General features: G+C 44.6%; 1 pseudogene; it reads right to left on the reverse strand.

Moving 5' to 3' along the window:
• Positions 1-1,954: 1,954 nt before the first annotated feature.
• Positions 1,955-2,344, reverse strand: LOC144607333 (histone H2A-like; annotated as a pseudogene).
• Between the last annotated feature and the right edge of the window lie 15,292 nt (positions 2,345-17,636).

Here is a 17,636-nt window from a genome sequence, read left to right on the forward strand (position 1 = left end):
TTCGACCCCCTGATTGGAAGGCCGGCCGCAGAAGTTGGCTATGGGAACGGATCCGCCAGCTCCGGCCGGGACAGAGCGCCAGAGCCCCGCCGTAGGCAACAAATTCTACACACTGATTGGCTGTGGATGTTTTGATGAGGTCAAGATTGTGGGTGGATATGCAGATAGAGCCAGGGTCCAGAGAGTTGTCTATATCCAGTTTACCTGATTCCCAGCGGGTTTACTGGAAACAATTGTTATACTACTTATTAAAGTGTTAACAAGTGAAGTAGAAGTTAATTTAGTTATCAAGAGGAGTAATATCCATTAAATGAAAATCTACCAGTCCAACACCACTAAAGACCCAAGAATACTACATCCAGTTTTGAAACAGGTGACTCAAGCGATAGTGGAATAGAATTTCAAAATTCTACAATATTCTGAAATCACATCCCTATATAGTGAATTCCATTTACAAGCATTCCCTTCTCTTCCTTGGTGATTCAATGGATTGGTGAGTGCATTCCAGATGGTCCTGTCAGAGAATCGAATTCAAAGTGCTCCTAATTGTCTACAAATCACTAAATGGTCTTGGCACAAAATACATATCAGACCTTCTCTCACCTTACATTCCAGCTAGACCCCTTAGGTCAGCTGGGACCAGTCTATTAAACACTCCAAGAGTAAAATCAAAACACAGTGAAGCAGCTTTTAGTCACTCTGCTTCATGCATCTGGAATAAAATAGAGCTCAAACAGGCCCAAACTCTAAATATTCAAAACTAGGCTTAAAACCTTCATGTTCTGCAGTGTCTATGACTAGCACTTTGATTCTTGCTACTCTATATATCTTACTTTTGGTCTATTCTTATTACTTTTTATATCTTATTACTTTTTATCTAATTTTATTACTATCGTTCGCTCGTGTCAGATGATATTAGCTCGCTGTTGGCTTCTGTCGTCGTCCAACATATTGACAGAATTGGTCACCCGATGGGTCACAGAATGCATCGTGTCGTGTTTTCCGGGGCATCGCCACGAGGAGGCTTCTGTCATGATCCCCCATTACTCTATTAATCTTACTTATAACTATTATTTATTTATCTTATTATTTTGTATTTTCCTACCTTTTCTCATTGTCCTGTATTTTATACGCTCTGTGTAAAGCACTTTGAATTGCCATTGCTGTATGAAATGTTCCTTGCCTTACCCACATTGTTATAGTATTTCCCTCAAATACCTCCTCTGGCAGATCGTTCCATTCACCCACAACTCTGTAAAAAAAGATGCCTCTAGAGATCCTGAGTCATTCCTCGCACATCTTATATCTATGTCCCCAGGTTCTTAATTCCTACTCTGGGAAAATACAGTGCATCTACCATATCTGTTCCCATGAGCTTGAACACCTCTTGTAAATCACATCTCATCATCCTGTGTTCCAAGAAATCTTGTCCTAGCCTGCCCAACCTTTCCTTATGTCAGACCCTGAAGTACTGGCGACATCCTTGTAAATCATGTCTGCATTCCTTAAACCTGATGATTGTGTTCATTGTTTTTCAAATACTCGTCTTAATACATCTCAAAAAACGTGTTAACAGAATACACGATGGATTCCTGTGGACCGCATAGTAGCCGGAGACCCAGGTTCGATCCTGACTTCGGGTATTGTCTATGTGGACCAGTCTTGTGACCAAGTAACACTATTGGTGTTCCCATCTTTTCTCACGTCAGAAAGACGTGTGGGTTTGTAGAATCTCGCAGTTTCTTCAAATTACCGTTATTGTGTATGAAGTGGATGACAAATTGATAAAACTTAGAACACTACGGTGAACGGGCGATCGACGGTCGGCGTGCATTTTGTTGTAATATTTATAAACTACAACGGAAATGTAACTATTAAACCAAATATTACACCACGATAAAACGATTTCAGGATATATTTAATGGCTTTTGTGACAAATTGGGTTTGTTGTCATTTAGATCCAAATTTTGCTGGGGTGGCCGGTTTTCTTGGGCGGTAGCACAGCCTGGATGTTGGGCAAAACCCCACCCTGGGCAGTGGTGACTCCACCCTACAGCTTGTTGAGCTCCTCGTCGTTGCGGATGGCGATCTGCAGGTGGCGGGGGATGATCCTGGTATTTTTGTTGTCGTGGGCCGCGTTCCCCGCCAGATCCAAGATCTCAGCTGTCAGGTACTCCAGCACCGCCGCTAAATAAACCGGAGCGCCAGCACCAATGCGCTGAGCATAGTGACCCTTCCGCAACAGTCGATGGATGCGACCAACCGGGAATTGCAAACCAGCTCGCGAGGAACGGGTCTTGGTTTTGGCGCGTCCTTTTCCTCCAGTTTTACCTCTTCTTGACATCTTCGCTTCACTCCTCATAAACCAAAATGAACCGGATTCCGCGGTCGCAGCTCCTTTTATATCTTTGTCACTGATAGAAATTCGAACCGTTTCTCATTGGCCTTCCACGGCGCAGTAAAAGAGCAACGTTCGAAAATCTCAGCGAATGAAAATCGAGATCTTAGTTCTTTATTCCTAATTAGCATATGGTATCAACAACCCGAGAATTTAACACTTTCTCTTGGACGCCGTCTGACCCGCTGATTATTTCAAACGGTATCTATTTTTATTTTAGGGTCCGTTTTGAACTTCCACTTAAATTAAGTTGCTTCGGGAACTATAAGTGTACAATTGATTTAAGTAGGTTTCCTCAGTATTAGACATAGAAATACAGTAAAGCATTGCAGCAGCAATAACTTTTCACCACTTCTGATTTGTAAAAAGATAATTCATTAATTGGATTTTTTGGGGGGGATAGTGAGACACAAATCTCGCAACCAGGCTTTATATATGTATACTGGAGACACAGGGAACTGCAGATCAGAGCAAAAAAAAGTGCTGAAGGAACTTACCAGGTCAGGCAGCATTTGTGGAGAGAATGGGCAAACGATATTGCTTCTTGCATAGATTGGTGAATATCTGAAACTTTCTCCCCAGGTAGGTTGTGCAGGTGAGGGATTTAAAGAAGCGGGAGATTTTTTTAACTGAAAAGGGTAGATCAAGGAATTAACGTCCCCAATCGGAACAAGAATCACCATCTACGCACGTCCCACCTGCCAACCTCTGGCCAATATCACACAAAAACATTCCTATCCATGTACCTGCCCAAATGTCTTTTAAATGTTGTTATAGTACCTACTTCAACTACCTCCTCTGGCAACTCTTTCCATGTACCCACCACCCTCTGCATGAAAAGGTTGCCCCTCAGATCGGATCAGAATTACACCAATTGGCCCATCAAGTCTACTCCATTCAATCATAGCTTACTTATCTTTCCCTCTCAGCCTCATTCTTCTGCCTTCTCCCCATAACCCCTGACACCCGTACTAATCAAGAATCTATCAATCTCTGCCTTAAAACTATCCTGTTCACAATACTCCAAATACAGTCTGTCCAGTGCCTTATACAGCCTCAGCATTACATCCCTGTTTTGATATTCTAGTCCTCTCAAAGTAAATGCCAGCATTGCATTTGCCTGCCCTACTACTGATTCGAATTGCAAATTAACTTTTGGGGAATCTTTTTGAGTTATTTTTGAGATCATCAACACTCCCAAGTCCCTTTGCAACTCCCATTTCTGAATTCTCAACCAATTTAAAAAATAGTCTACCTCTTTAATCCTGCTACCAAAAATGCATGACTCCGCACTTTGCTACGCTGTATTCCATCAGCCACTTCTTTGCCCACTCTCCCAATGTGCCTGTCGTTCTACAGAGTCCTTGCTTTCCCAATGCTACCTGCCCCTCCACCTAACTTCGTATCATCTGCAAACTTGGCCACAAAGCCTTCAATCCCCGCATCCAAATCATTGATACACAGTGTGAAAATTTGCGGCCCCAGCACCGGCCCCTGTGGAACTCCATTAGTTACTGGCAGCAAAACAGAACAATTATTGCCATTCTTTGTCTTCTGCCATCCAGTCAACCTGCTATCCTTCCTTCTGATACCAGGGGCTCTCGTCTTCTATAGTAGCCTCATGTGCAGCTCCAAATCCAGGTAAAAAACATCCATTGACTCGCTTTAGTCTTTCCTGTGACTTACTTCATCAAAAAACTCCAGCGGATTAGTCAGGCAAGATTTCCCCTTCACAAAACCATGATGACTTTGGCCTATTTTATCATGAGCTTCGAAGTACACAGAAACCTCATCCTTTAGAATCTATATAATAAAACTCTTGTTTGTTTGTTCCCGAACTACAGCCAAAACGGTAGTGATAACGCGACAATTTCTGACCTTTCTGTCATGGGCCTCCTCCAGTGCCATAGTGAGGCCCACCGGAAATTGGAGGAACAGCACCTCATATTTCGCTTGGGCAGCTTACAGACCAGCGGTATGAACATTCACTTATATAACATACAACATATAACAACTACAGCATGGAAACAGGCCTGTCCGGCCCTACCAGTCCACGCCGACCATTCTCCCTGACCTAGTCTCATCTACCTGCACTCAGACCATAACCCTCCAATCCCCTCCTATCCATATACCTATCCAATTTACTCTTAAATAATAAAATCGAGCCAGCCTCCACCACTTCCACCGGAAGTCCATTCCATACAGCCACAACCCTCTGAGTAAAGAAATTCCCCCTCATGTTACCCCTAAACCTTTGTCCCTCAATTCTGAAGCTATGTCCCCTTGTTGGAATCTTCCCCACTCTCAAAGGGAAAAGCCTACCCACGTCAACTCTGTCCGTACCTCTCAAAATTTTAAAAATTCTATCAAGTCCCCCCTCAACCTTCTACGCTCCAAAGAATAAAGACCCAACCTGTTCAACCTCTCTCTGTAGCCTAAGTGCTGAAACCCAGGCAACATTCTAGTAAATCTCCTCTGTACCCTCTCCATTTTGTCGACATCCTTCCTATAATTTGGCGACCAGAACTGCACACCATACTCCAGATTCAGCCTCACCAATGCCCTGTACAATTTCAACATTACATCCCAACTTCTATACTCGATGCTCTGATTTATAAAGGCAAGCATACCAAACGCCTTCTTCACCACCCTATCCACATAAGATTCCACCACAGATTCCACAACAAATCCATGTTGACTGTTTCTAATCAGGCCTTGATTATCCAAATAATTATATATATTGTCCCTAAGTATCTTTTCCATTAATTTTCCCACCACAGACGTCAAACTAATAGGTCTATAATTGCTAGGTTTACTTTTAGAACCTTTTTTAAACAACGGCACAACATGCGCAATGCGCCAATCTTCCGGCACCATCCCTGTTTCTAATGACGTTTGAAATATTTCCGTCATAGCCCCTGCTATTTCTGCACTAACTTCCCTCAATGTCCTAGGGAATATCCTATCAGGACCTGGAGACTTATCCACTTTTATATTCTTCAAAAGTGTCCGTACCTCCTCTTCTTTAATCCTCCTAATTTCCATCACTACTCTACTTGTTTCGCTTACCTCACATAATTCAATATCCTTCTCCTCGGTAAATACCGAAGAAAAGAAATTGTTTAATATCTCCCCCATTTCTTCCGGCTCAGCACATAGCTGTCCACTCTGACTCTCTAATGGACCAATTTTATCCCTCACTATCCTTTTGCTATTGACATATCTGTAGAACCCCTTGGGGTTTACTTTTACATTACTTGCCAAAGCAGCCTCATATCTTTTTTTCGCTTTTCTAATTTCCTTCTTAAGATTCCTTTTACATTCTTTATATTCCTCAAGAACCTCATTTACTCCCTGCCGCTTATATTTATTGTATATCTCCCTCTTTTTCCGAACCAAGTGTCCAATTTCCCTGGAAAACCACGGCTCTTTCAAATTATTATTCTTTCCTTTCCACCGAACAGGGACATAAAGACTCTGTACTCTCAAAATTTCACCTTTAAATATCCTCCATTTCTCTATTATATCCTTTTCATAAAACAACAATTTCCATTTCACTCCTTTTAAATCCTTTCTCATCTCCTCAAAATTAGCCTTTCTCCAATCCAAAATCTCAACCCTTGGTCCAGATTTGACCTTCTCCATAATGATATTGAAACTAATGGCATTATGATCACTAGACCCAAAGTGCTCCTCAACACATACCTCCGTCACCTGACCCATCTCATTTCCTAACAGGAGGTCCAACACTGCCCCTTCTCTGGTAGGCACCTCTACGTATTGCTGCAAAAAACTATCCTGCACACCATTTTACAAACTCCAAACCATCCAGCCCTTTAACAGAATGTGATTCCCAGTCTATATACGGAAAATTGAAATCACCCACAATCACCACTCTGTGTTTACTACTAATATCTGCTATCTCCTTACATATTTGCTCTTCCAATTCTCGTTCCCTATTTGGCGGTCTATAATACACCCCTATAAGTGTTGCTAAACCTTTCTCATTTCTGAGTTCCACCCAAACAGCCTCCTTAATCGAGCCTTCTAGTCTGTCCTGCCAAAGCACTGCTGTGATATCCTCCCTGACAAGCAATGCAACACCCCCACCTCTTGCCCCTCCGATTCTATCACATCTGAAACAATGAAATCCTGGAATATTTAATTGCCAATCGCAACCCTCCTGCAACCATGTTTCACTGATCGCCACAACATCATACTTCCAGATGTCAATCCAGGCTCTAAGCTCATCCACCTTTCTTACAATGCTCCTAGCATTAAAATATACACATTTAAGGGACCCATCATTTCTTATTCTCAGTTTATTTCTTTTCCCTTCTTTCTCTCCTACATATTGGGTCTGAGTGTTTCCCTTTTCTGCCTCCTGCCTCACACACTGCCTATTAGCTATCTGTGTTTGAGTCCCTCCCCCCAACCGTACTAGTTTAAAGTCTCCGCAGTTATTTTAGCAAATCTCCCCGCCAGGATATTGGTTCCCCTCGGGTTCAGATGCAACCCGTCCTTTTTGTACAGGTCATACTTCCCCCAGAAGAGGTCCCAATGATCCAGAAACTTGAAACCCTGCTCCCTGCACCAGTTCCTCAGCCACGTATTTATCCTCCACCTCACTCCATTCCTATTCTCACTATCGCGTGGCACAGGCAGTAAGCCTGAGATTATTACTTTGGAAGTCCTTTTTTTTAACTCTCTTCCTAGCCCCCTGAATTCTCCTTTCAGGACCTCCAACTTTAGATAGATCCTCTGTCCCTCTCTTCCCCTCTCCCTTCCCAGTTCTCCCACAGTCTTTCTGTCTCCACCTATATCTTTTCTTTGTCCCGCCCCCCTGACATCAGTCTGAAGAAGGGTCTTGACCCGAAACATCATCCATTCCCTCTCTCCTGGAGTTTAGAAGGATGAGGGCGACCTCATTGAAACTTACCAAATAGTGAAAGGCCTGGATAGAGTGGATGTGGAGAGGATGTTTCCACTAGTGGGAGAGTCTAGGACCAGAGGTCATAGTCTCAGAATCAAAGGACGTTCCTTTAGGAAGATTAGGAGGAATTTCTTCAGTAAGAGGGCGGTGAATCTGTGGAATTCATTGGAGGACGTCAATTAATATTTTTAAGGCAGTGATAGATAGATTCTTGATTAGTACGGGTGTTGCGGGTTATGGGGAGATGGCAGGAGAATGGGTTTAGGAGGGATAGATCAGCCATGTTTGAATGGCGGAGTAGACCATGGGCCAAATGGCCTAATTCGGCTCCTATCATTTATGAATTTGCGAGGTTTGAAATATTTAAAAGTCTCGGCAGTTGGGAATCAAGCCCTACACATTATTCATTATTTTAAAAATAATCGTTTTGTATCAACGAAAACATGAAGTTTATTGAGGGCTCTTCGTCCTGTGATTATAATGTTTATTGATATTTATTGTCTTGAATTTGAAATTATTGTATTGTTTTTTTTAACTTTCTGATGCGGTCGGCTGTGCAGACCTGGCCTGGCTGATAGCTTCCGGCCGTTCTGGTCAACAACATATGACCTGGGAGTACCATGATGTTCCAGAACAGTGGACGGCAACCACTGCTTAGTTCGCAGTATCGGTGTCATCCTGACTGGATCGCCTGGCTTCAAGACTGGAAAGTTCTGACCAGCCTTCTGGTTGTAGTAGTAGGCTTGCCTGGCCTTCTCTTTGTCCAAACGTTGCTTGACCTCTGCTGGGTTGTAGGCTGAAGGAGCTTCCTTGCAGTTGGGAGCTTGTTCCTCGGCATGCGTCCCATCAGGAGCTGTGAAGGTGACAGGTTACAGCTGGCAAGGGGGGTGGTACGGTAGTCCAGTAATGCAAGATGCCTGTCTTTGCATTTCTTCCAGAGACACTTCACCGTTCGGCTTCCCCATTGGACTGAGGGTTAGGCGGGGAAGACGTTTGGTGGGTTATCTGGTATTCTGCACAGAATGCTTCAAATCCAGATGAGACATACTGTGGTCCATTGTCCGTCCTCAACGTTTCCAGTATGCCATGGCGGCTAAATTGTTCCTTCAGGGCATCAATGACTGATGTACTGTTGGTCTTGGAGAGTTGATTTACTTCAATGAATTTGGAATAGTAATCAACTGTCACGATGTAGTGGGACCCTTCCCACTCAAACAGGTCAGATGCTATCTCTGCCCATGGTAGATTAGGATGTTGAGTAGCGTGCATCGTCTCAGAGTGTTGAGCTGCCTGGTGTGTGTTGCATTCAAGGCAACCCTCCATCAGCTCTTCGATCTGCTGGCTCATTGATGGCCAGTACAAGACTTCTCTGGCTCTCTGTTTGCATTTCACGATGCCGAGGTGTGACTCGTGCACTTTCTCGAGCAGTTGTCGTCTCATGAATGGTGGCACCACTATGCACATTCCTTTGTATACGATGCCATCCAGTACAGATAGCTCATCTCTCACCGTCCAGTACTCTCTGATGGAGTGTGGTACTTCTTGCTTTGTGTCAGGTCAGCCCTTCATGATCATACCATGGAGCTCATTCAATTCCATGTCCGTGCAGGTCTGGAACTGTGCGTACCTCTTTGGTGACACGGCGATGTGATCCATCATGTTGACCATGATTGGTTCCAGATCCGGTTCACTTTCTGGTAGATTGGCTCTGCTCAATGCATCACTGAAAGGCACCTCCTTTCCCGGCTTGTACATGACAGTCAAGTCATAGGGCTGCAACCTGAGGAGCATCCTTTGCAGTCTCATTGGTGCTGACAGCAAAGGCTTGAGGAAGATTGCCTGTAGGGGCTTGTGATCTGAGTCCACTAGCACTGACTTTCCGAACATGTAGTGGGGGAATTTGCAGCAACTGTGTACGATCGCTAACATCTCTTTTTCGATCTGGGAGTATCGCATTTTAGTCTCTGTCACGGCCCTTGATGTATATGCTATGGGGTGGCCTTCTTGGAATAGCACTCCTCCCAGAGCGTAGCTACTAGCGTCACACTGTATTACCACGCTTTTGTCACATCGTAGTCTTTGAGCTTGTCGAAGCTTCGCTGCTGGGCATGATCCCACTGGAAATGTGCATCCCTCAAGGACAGGGCTCTATGTGGTTCATCAATCTTGCTGAGGTGTGGAATGAACTTAGACAGTTACTGTACGAAGCCAAGGAATTGTTGCACTTCTTTCTTGTTCGGCGGTGCAAACATCCACTTGGTGGGATGAGAGAGTGGGGGTGGGGGGGGAAGGGTGACAGTGGGGGTCAGGGAAGATGGGAGAGTGGGGGGTAGGGAGGGGGGATAAAGGGGATTGAGTGGGGGGTTGAGAGTGCTACACCAATACAGGAGAGGCTTTGGGTCCAGGGCTCCTCAGTCACAACCTCTCCCCTTCCCTGTAATTCCTCATTGATGTCACAATGCGACCCGCATGCCTTTAATTGCGCTCCCCCGCCCTGGAGGAGCACGGCACCACAGTGAAGAAGAAAGAAGATGGCCGCTGGCAGGACGGTGTCAGTGGCTCCCTCTCCCCTTTCCCCTCCCCCATCCCATTCCCCCCTCCTCACCCACCCCTCCCCTCCCCCTTCTCTCCTCCCCATTGAGATTTTTTTTGGAGACAATTTATTTTCAAGAAAAAACGCTATTTCCCCAGGTCACAATGGAAACCTTACGAGGAACGGGCCCAATTTGGTCTAGTCATACATAAATAGCACAAAAAAAGTCTGTAAGGCAGTAACAAGAAAAACGTAAAGAATAAACAAGGAATTGCAATATCATAAGTAAGCATTAATGAATATCTCTGGTCAAAGTCTGGTTCGGTCATTGATATGGAAAGTGATTTTGAAGTAAAATTGGCAAGTAGATAATTTGCTGTATGTAGCACACGACTACCCTGATGTTTGTGCTGCCTTTGCTACAAGGCCCTGTGCCGCAGGACACTAAACTGAACCATCCATACCAAATGAGTTATCGCCATGCCCAAGGACATCCATTAGCAGTGAGCATTCCCTAATTTCTTTGGGTCTGGCGATTTGCCTGAAAATAACCCAAAATCTCTTTTAACAGCTGCAAACTGCATGGGGCAATCCAGCTGTAAGGCGTTGAAACCTAAACCGCATTATCTCAAGTTTGGTTCCACAAAATATGATAGAAATGGAAGTCAGTTATCCAACATGTGCAATTATTCGCAACACCCATTCGATTCTACAGAGACACTTGCATATTCTTGGCAGGATTAAAGAAGGTTCCGGACCATCAGTTGCCGGAAAATCAGCAGTGGGCCTGTACAGAGGCTGAGACTAATCACAGGTCCTCATATTGTACTCCCTCCATCCCAGGAAACAGCCTTGTGAATCTTTGCTGCACTCCCTTTATAGCATCACTTTTTAGAAAAGTAGTCCAGCCTTACATATAATAACCTGATATGGTCTCACCAATGTCCTATGTCACTGCAGAAATACATCTTTATTTCTCCACTCAAAACCGCTTACAATACTATTGACCATCTTAACTGTGTGCTGCATCTTCTTTGTTTGATTTCCAGATCCATTTAAGCATCAACATTTCTTGATTGTTATTGAAAAATACTTGGTACTGTGTTTTCCTCTCATTTTTCCATGTTGTACCCCACCTGCTATCCTATTGTCCACTTGTTCAGCTTATCCACTTGAAGCCTGTTTTTATATCTTCCTTGTTAGTGTAAAATGTGACCACTGCAGCAGGATCTCTCCAAGCATGTGCACACCACCTTCTGACATTGTACATTTAATGGAACACCCTGGCAAACTAATGTTAACCGTTCACTTAAAGAATATTCCTTTAAAAAATATTATCAATTAAAAATATGGTCTCTGCAATTGTTGCTACAGATAGATTGCTAAGATTCAGGAGAACCAAGGATTTGTGTAAAACAAGGAAATAATGGAAATTAGTAATAGGATGATTGACCTCAAAACAATTGGTCCATCAAACACCAATGATCTGGCACCTAATTGTTTGGTGATCCTGATCGTCCAACATCCGGCTCAGTCATTATGTGAGCCGGGTGGTCCAGAGTGCAAGCATGGTGTTTGGCCGTAGTCAAAGTTTGGGGCCGGAACACCAGGTGTCAGGAATGTGGGTGGATTTGCAGATGGAGCCAGGGTCCAGAGAGCTTGTCTATTTCCTGCTCCCCTGATTCTCATCTGGTTTACCATTAAATTTATTATATTGCTGATAACGTTTTAACAAATGAACTAGAAGTAAATTTGGTTATCAATAGGAGTAATGTCCATTTGTCCCAAATATCTACCAGTCAAGCACCACTAAAAACTCAAGACTGAAGAACATTACATTCCACAGTTTGGAAACAGGTGGCTCTGGCGACAGTGGTTATCACCTTCCAAAATTCGATAAGATTCTGAAATCACTTCCCCATATAGTGAAATACATTTATGAGCATTTAGTCTATATTCTTCTTTTCCATGGTGATTTAACAGCTTGTCGAGATATTTAAACTTTGTGAGAGTCTCTGCCTCCATCGTGACTCCTTATTGCAATCAAGTTATTCTGGTATATCCTTCAACTTTCTCCTCTGGCAGCTTGCTCCATATACCCACTATGCTCTGTGTCAACAACTCACCCTCAGGTACAGATTGAGTCAATCCCCTGTCACATTAAACATTTGTCCCCTCGTTATTGATTGTCCTATTCTGGGTAATATACAATGCATCGACCATAATATTATAGACAATAGACAATAGGTGCAGGAGTAGGCCATTCAGCCCTTTGAGCCAGCACCGCCATTCAATGTGATCATGGCTGATCATTCTCAATCAGTACCCCGTTCTTGCTTTCTCCCCATACCCCCTGACTCCGCTATCCTTAAGAGCTCTATCTAGCTCTCTCTTGAATGTATTCAGAGAATTGGCCTCCACTGCCCTCTGAGGCAGAGAATTCCACAGATTCACAACTCTCTGACTGAAAAAGTTTTTCCTCATCTCTGTTCTAAATGGCCTACCCCTTATTCTTAAACTGTGGCCCCTGGTTCTGGACTCCCCCAACATTGGGAACATCCGGAAGTGGCGTGAGAGGACGCTGGTGTTGTTTGTTCGCCGCTTCTCACCGCTTCTCTGTTTGGACTAATCTTTCTATTTTTAGATTAATCTTTTCTGTTTGGATTAATCCTTCTGCTTGGATTAATGCTTCTGCTTGATCCTCCCGGCTTCGTCTGCCCAGCTCTTCCACTGCTGCCTCCAAACCCACTCCTGGACATCTCATTCCTGTCTTTGCTGGCTTGGACTGCTCTTCTGTGGGTTACCTGGACAGCTAGCTAGCTCCCTGCTAGCCACCGCGTCAATCATTGAGCTGCAGGATTCTCGCTAGCTGCCAATGCTAGCAGCTGCCCGGCTGCCTCCTCTGCCTGCACGTCCTCAGCTCCCTATTAACCCTCAGGCTGCTCAGCTTCCTTGGTCCTCCTCATAGGCCATGCTCTGGATCAGCCTGTTGTGCCTGACGCTTTGGTCAGCTAGCCCGCGGCTGCCGGCTAACTTCTCCGGGCTCTGCGCTCCTTCGCTCCTGCCTGGCATGGCACTGAGGTACTTCGCTGCGAGGCTGCTTCAACTCAACGACCACTCCACTCCGCCATGCATCTCTGCCATCATCAACCATGGACTTCTTCGCCGACCCGGATACATCCACAGAGGCTCCGGTCGCAAGTTTGTTTATTCCCAGACCGGTCACTCCATCCCTGCACTCTGGTCATCTCAGCGGACTTCCACTCGTCGATTACATCATCACAACAACGCACACGAGCGCGCCCCCTGTCTGCAAGCCCTGGCAAAATCGCCCGTTTCCATCCACACCACACAAAGCAGTATGAAGCTCACTTTGTTCAATACGCGGTCCCTTAACAATAAAAGCCACATTCTGAATGACTTCATCCTGGACAATAAACTGGACTTCCTCTGTCTGACTGAAACCTGGCAACAACCTCTGGATTACCTCTCACTCAACCTCACTACACCCAACGGATACTCCTACATCAATAAACCACGCTCGGAGGGCCGAGGTGGTGGGATTGCCGTAATTCACCGACAGGACATCAAGACCAGCCTCATCTCCATCTCATCTGCTCCTTCATTTGAACACCTGGCTTTCAAACTCTCTGGCCACACACAATTAGTCATGGCAGTCGTCTACCGCCCTCCCAAACCACACCCATCATTCCTTTCTGACTTCTCCGACTTTCTGACCCAGTTCTGTTCTCTCTCCCCCTCAATCCTCCTCCTCGGTGATTTCAACATCCACATGGACTCCACCGACTCCACAATAACCGCTGACTTCACTGAAATACTCAACTGCTTTAACCTCACTCAACATGTCCATTTTCCCACCCATAACCGTGGGCACATTCTGGACCTTGTCTGCTCCACTGGACTAAATCTACACCACCTCTCTGGCTCCGACCCCACCCTCTCCGATCACTTAGCCATCACCATGTCCGTCAACATTCCCACCCCAGCTCCAAGGCAAAAACGCAAAATCAACTTCCGTAAGCTGAACTCTGTTTCACCTAATCCTCCCTTTTTGAAAAAATCTCCGCCTCTCCCTTCGTTGACCTCCACAGCCCCTCTGACCTCACTGACTACTACAACCACACTCTCTCCTCCTGCCTCGACCAGCTTGCACCTAGAAAAACCAAAACAGTTTCCTTCACCCACTCTGCTCCCTGGTTTACCCCCGAACTCCGCATGATGAAAACCCATGCCCGCCAACTTGAAAGACTCCGCAACAAAACAGGTCTCACAATTCACTCCCAAGCCTACAAAGACCATCTGCAGCACTACAAAGATGCCCTCTCCCGCGCCCACTCCGCCTACTACTCTCAAATAATTCACTCTGGCTCCGGAAACCCAAAAGCACTCTTCTCTTCACCTTCACCCTTCACCAATCAAGGGAGATGTGAGGGGCAATTTGCAATAAACAGATTGATTCTAAAGCTCTTCAATAATTTGAAAAAACACAAATCAAGAGTGCAGGGAATACTCTCCACTCGTCTCAGTAACGGCAGCTGCAATATTCAAGAAGTGTGAAGCCATTCAGGGAAAGATGCTCTAAATGGTTTGAGGGTATCCTTCCTTGAACGGACTGAAGAAGGTTCCCGACCAGAACTGTCGCCTATCCATGTTCTCCAGAGACGCTGTTTGACCCGCTGAGTGTCTGCAACCCTTTGTGTCTTTTTTTCAGAGAAGGATACCATTGATTGGCACCTCGTCCACCATAACATCACTGTGGCCAAACTGCACCATTTACAGCAATTCCCGAAGATTTCTTCAGCAGCACCTCCCTAAATGGAAGCACAAAGGCAGCAAGTATAATAGATGTGGCAAAGACTGAATGAATAATTGTTATGAATGGTTTAAAGTTCAAATCCCCTGTTATTTCCTTATCAACATTTTAAATGACTGAGTCCCCAGAAGAGTTGGCAGTTCTGCCAGCTGTTTGTCAAGGCAAACTATTTTCACCCCTATTTGTCTGACAGATTTCAGTCAATGCACCGCGTGCCTCCAACCAATCTACATGTGGTATTTTGGTAACGCACAAGATTAAAGTTACGCAATTGTTTTACCCTACGACAATATCTATGACAATGACCCCGACAATGCCCACGACAAGCTACGACAACCTATCACCTAAGCGACGGCATGCTGCCGGCAACCGGCGATCCAGTCTTCGCGACCTAGGACGTCCACTATTAATGGCCTGTCCCACTTACGCGATTTTAAGGCGACTGCCGGAGACTAGGCTGTCGCCAACAGTTCGCCGGGGTGTCGTGGGTATGATCGTGAGGTGTCTTCCAAAAATCGTAGTTGATCTCAGCGCGTCGCTGAGAAATCAAATGGTTTGAAACTTCTCGGTGACAGCTGGCTTGTCGCCAGGTATCGTTGCTTATTGCGGTCGCTGTTGCATGCTGTCCCCAGGTTTGATACGTTCTTTTAAGATGCATTTAGAAGCGCATAATATTAAAATAAGTAAAGTCATTTCAATATAGCATAAAATGCTTGTGTTTAACGAATTTATTTACCGTCAGGACATTTGACAGGTAGATTGGAGGCGACAGTTTGACGGTCAGGTAAGTGTGGGAATTTTCGCAATGTTTTTGGCCTCAGCCATTACATTTAAAGTGGGCTCCACACCCAGATATTCAACACAGAAACCAGATATGCATCTCCCTTACATTTTCAAAGAATGCCCACACACTTTTCACAAAAATCCACTTAACCACTTAATTTATTTTTATTTTTAATACAGCTATTAGTAAACTGGAAGTAAATCCAGTTCATTCCTTGTTACAGTGAAGCTTGTTTTTTAAGTAACCCATACAAGGTGTTATAGTTCAAAACTCTCAAGTACTTACCGACTTGTCAGTGATTTCATCGAAAATCAGGTCGCCGGAGAAGCATTGACAGCATGGGAATTTTCGTGATGTTTCAGAAGACGGTGTAATCTCGACCTGACTCGGCATTGTCGTGGTCATTGTCGTCGGGTAAAAGAAAAGTTCGACGATCTGCTACGACTTTGACAGTCGCCGGCAGTCGCCAAAGAAATAGCCTAAGTGGGACAGGGACTACGACAAGCTACGACAACCGACGTCAACCTGCACTTGCTACAACTCCGAGCGTACCATGGCAGAATGACGTTATCTGAAGACCAGCAGCAAACAGCCCACGCCACAAGCAGAGGTCCACCACTCCAGGAGGAGAGCCCCCCAAAGACCACAACCCCTTTTCAGTGCCCCCCACACCCTCCTAAAGGAGTTTATTTTTCGATGCAGTGAATTGCTTGTCTTTGTGTTTGCTTCATTGATCTAAATAAATGAAAAGGGTCTTTTTTAAATGCAGTGCATTGCCTGTGTCAGTGTTTATTTCATTGGTCAAAATAAATGAAACTAAAATATTTGAAAGAGATGCCATGAAAAAGTACTTCGAAATGCAATAACCTCAGCCTCCAATTTAAAAACAAATATCCAAAATCTACTTTATTCAAACAAACTGTATTCCTATTCCCAGTTTGGCAAAAGAATAAATCAGGGAAGGTAGTGCATCCATGGCTAACAAGGGAGATTAGGGATAGTATCAAAACAAAAGATGAAGCGTACAAATTAGCAAGAAAAAGCAGCCTACCAGAGGACTGGGAGAAATTCAGAGGAGGAGGACAAAGGGCTTAATTAGGAAAGGGAAAATAGATTATGAAAGAAAACTGTCAGGGAACATAAAAACTGACTGCAAAAGCTTTTATAGATATGTGAAGAGAAAAAAATTAGTTAAAACAAATGTAGGTCCCTTGCAGTCAGAAACAGGTGAATTGATCATGGGGAACAAGGACATGGCAGACCAATTGAATAACTACTTTGGTTCTGTCTTCACTAAGGAAGACATAAATAATCTGCCGGAAATAGCAGGGGACCGGGGGTTAAATGAAAGGGAGGAACTGAGTGAAATCCAGATTAGTCGGGAAGTGGTGTTAGGTAAATTGAATGGATTAAAGGCCGATAAATCCCCAGGGCCAGATAAGCTGCATCCCAGAGTGCGTAAGGAGGTAGCCCCAGAAATAGTGGATGCATTAGTGATAATTTTTCAAAACTCTTTGGATTCTGGAGTAGTTCCTGAGGATTGGAGGGTAGCTAATGTAACCCCACTTTTCAAAAAGGGAGGGAGAGAGAAAACGGGGAATTACAGACCAGTTAGTCTAACATCGGTAGTGGGGAAAATGCTAGAGTCAGTTATTAAAGATGGGATAGCAGCACATTTGGAAAGTGGTGAAATCATTGGACAAAGTCAGCATGGGTAAATCATGTCTGACGAATCTTATAGAATCTTATAGAATTTTTCGAGGATGTAACTAGTAGAGTGGATAAGGGAGAACCAGTGGATGTGTTATATCTGGACTTCCAGAAGGCTTTCGACAAGGTCCCACATAAGAGATTAGTATGCAAACTTAAAGCACACGGTATTGTGGGCTCAGTATTGATGTGGATAGAGAACTGGCTGGCAGACAGGAAGCAAATAGTAGGAATAAACGGGTCCTTTTCAGAATGGCAGGCAGTGACTAGTGGGGTACCGCAAGGCTCAGTGCTGGGACCCCAGCTATTTACAATATATATTAATGATTTAGACGAGGGAATTGAATGCAACATCTCCAAGTTTGCGGATGACACGAAGCTGGGGGGCAGCGTTAGCTGTGAGGAGGATGCTAGGAGGCTGCAACGTGACTTGGATAGGTTAGG

Source organism: Rhinoraja longicauda, chromosome 28, assembly GCF_053455715.1.
Source record: "Rhinoraja longicauda isolate Sanriku21f chromosome 28, sRhiLon1.1, whole genome shotgun sequence".
Lineage (NCBI taxonomy): Eukaryota > Metazoa > Chordata > Chondrichthyes > Rajiformes > Arhynchobatidae > Rhinoraja > Rhinoraja longicauda.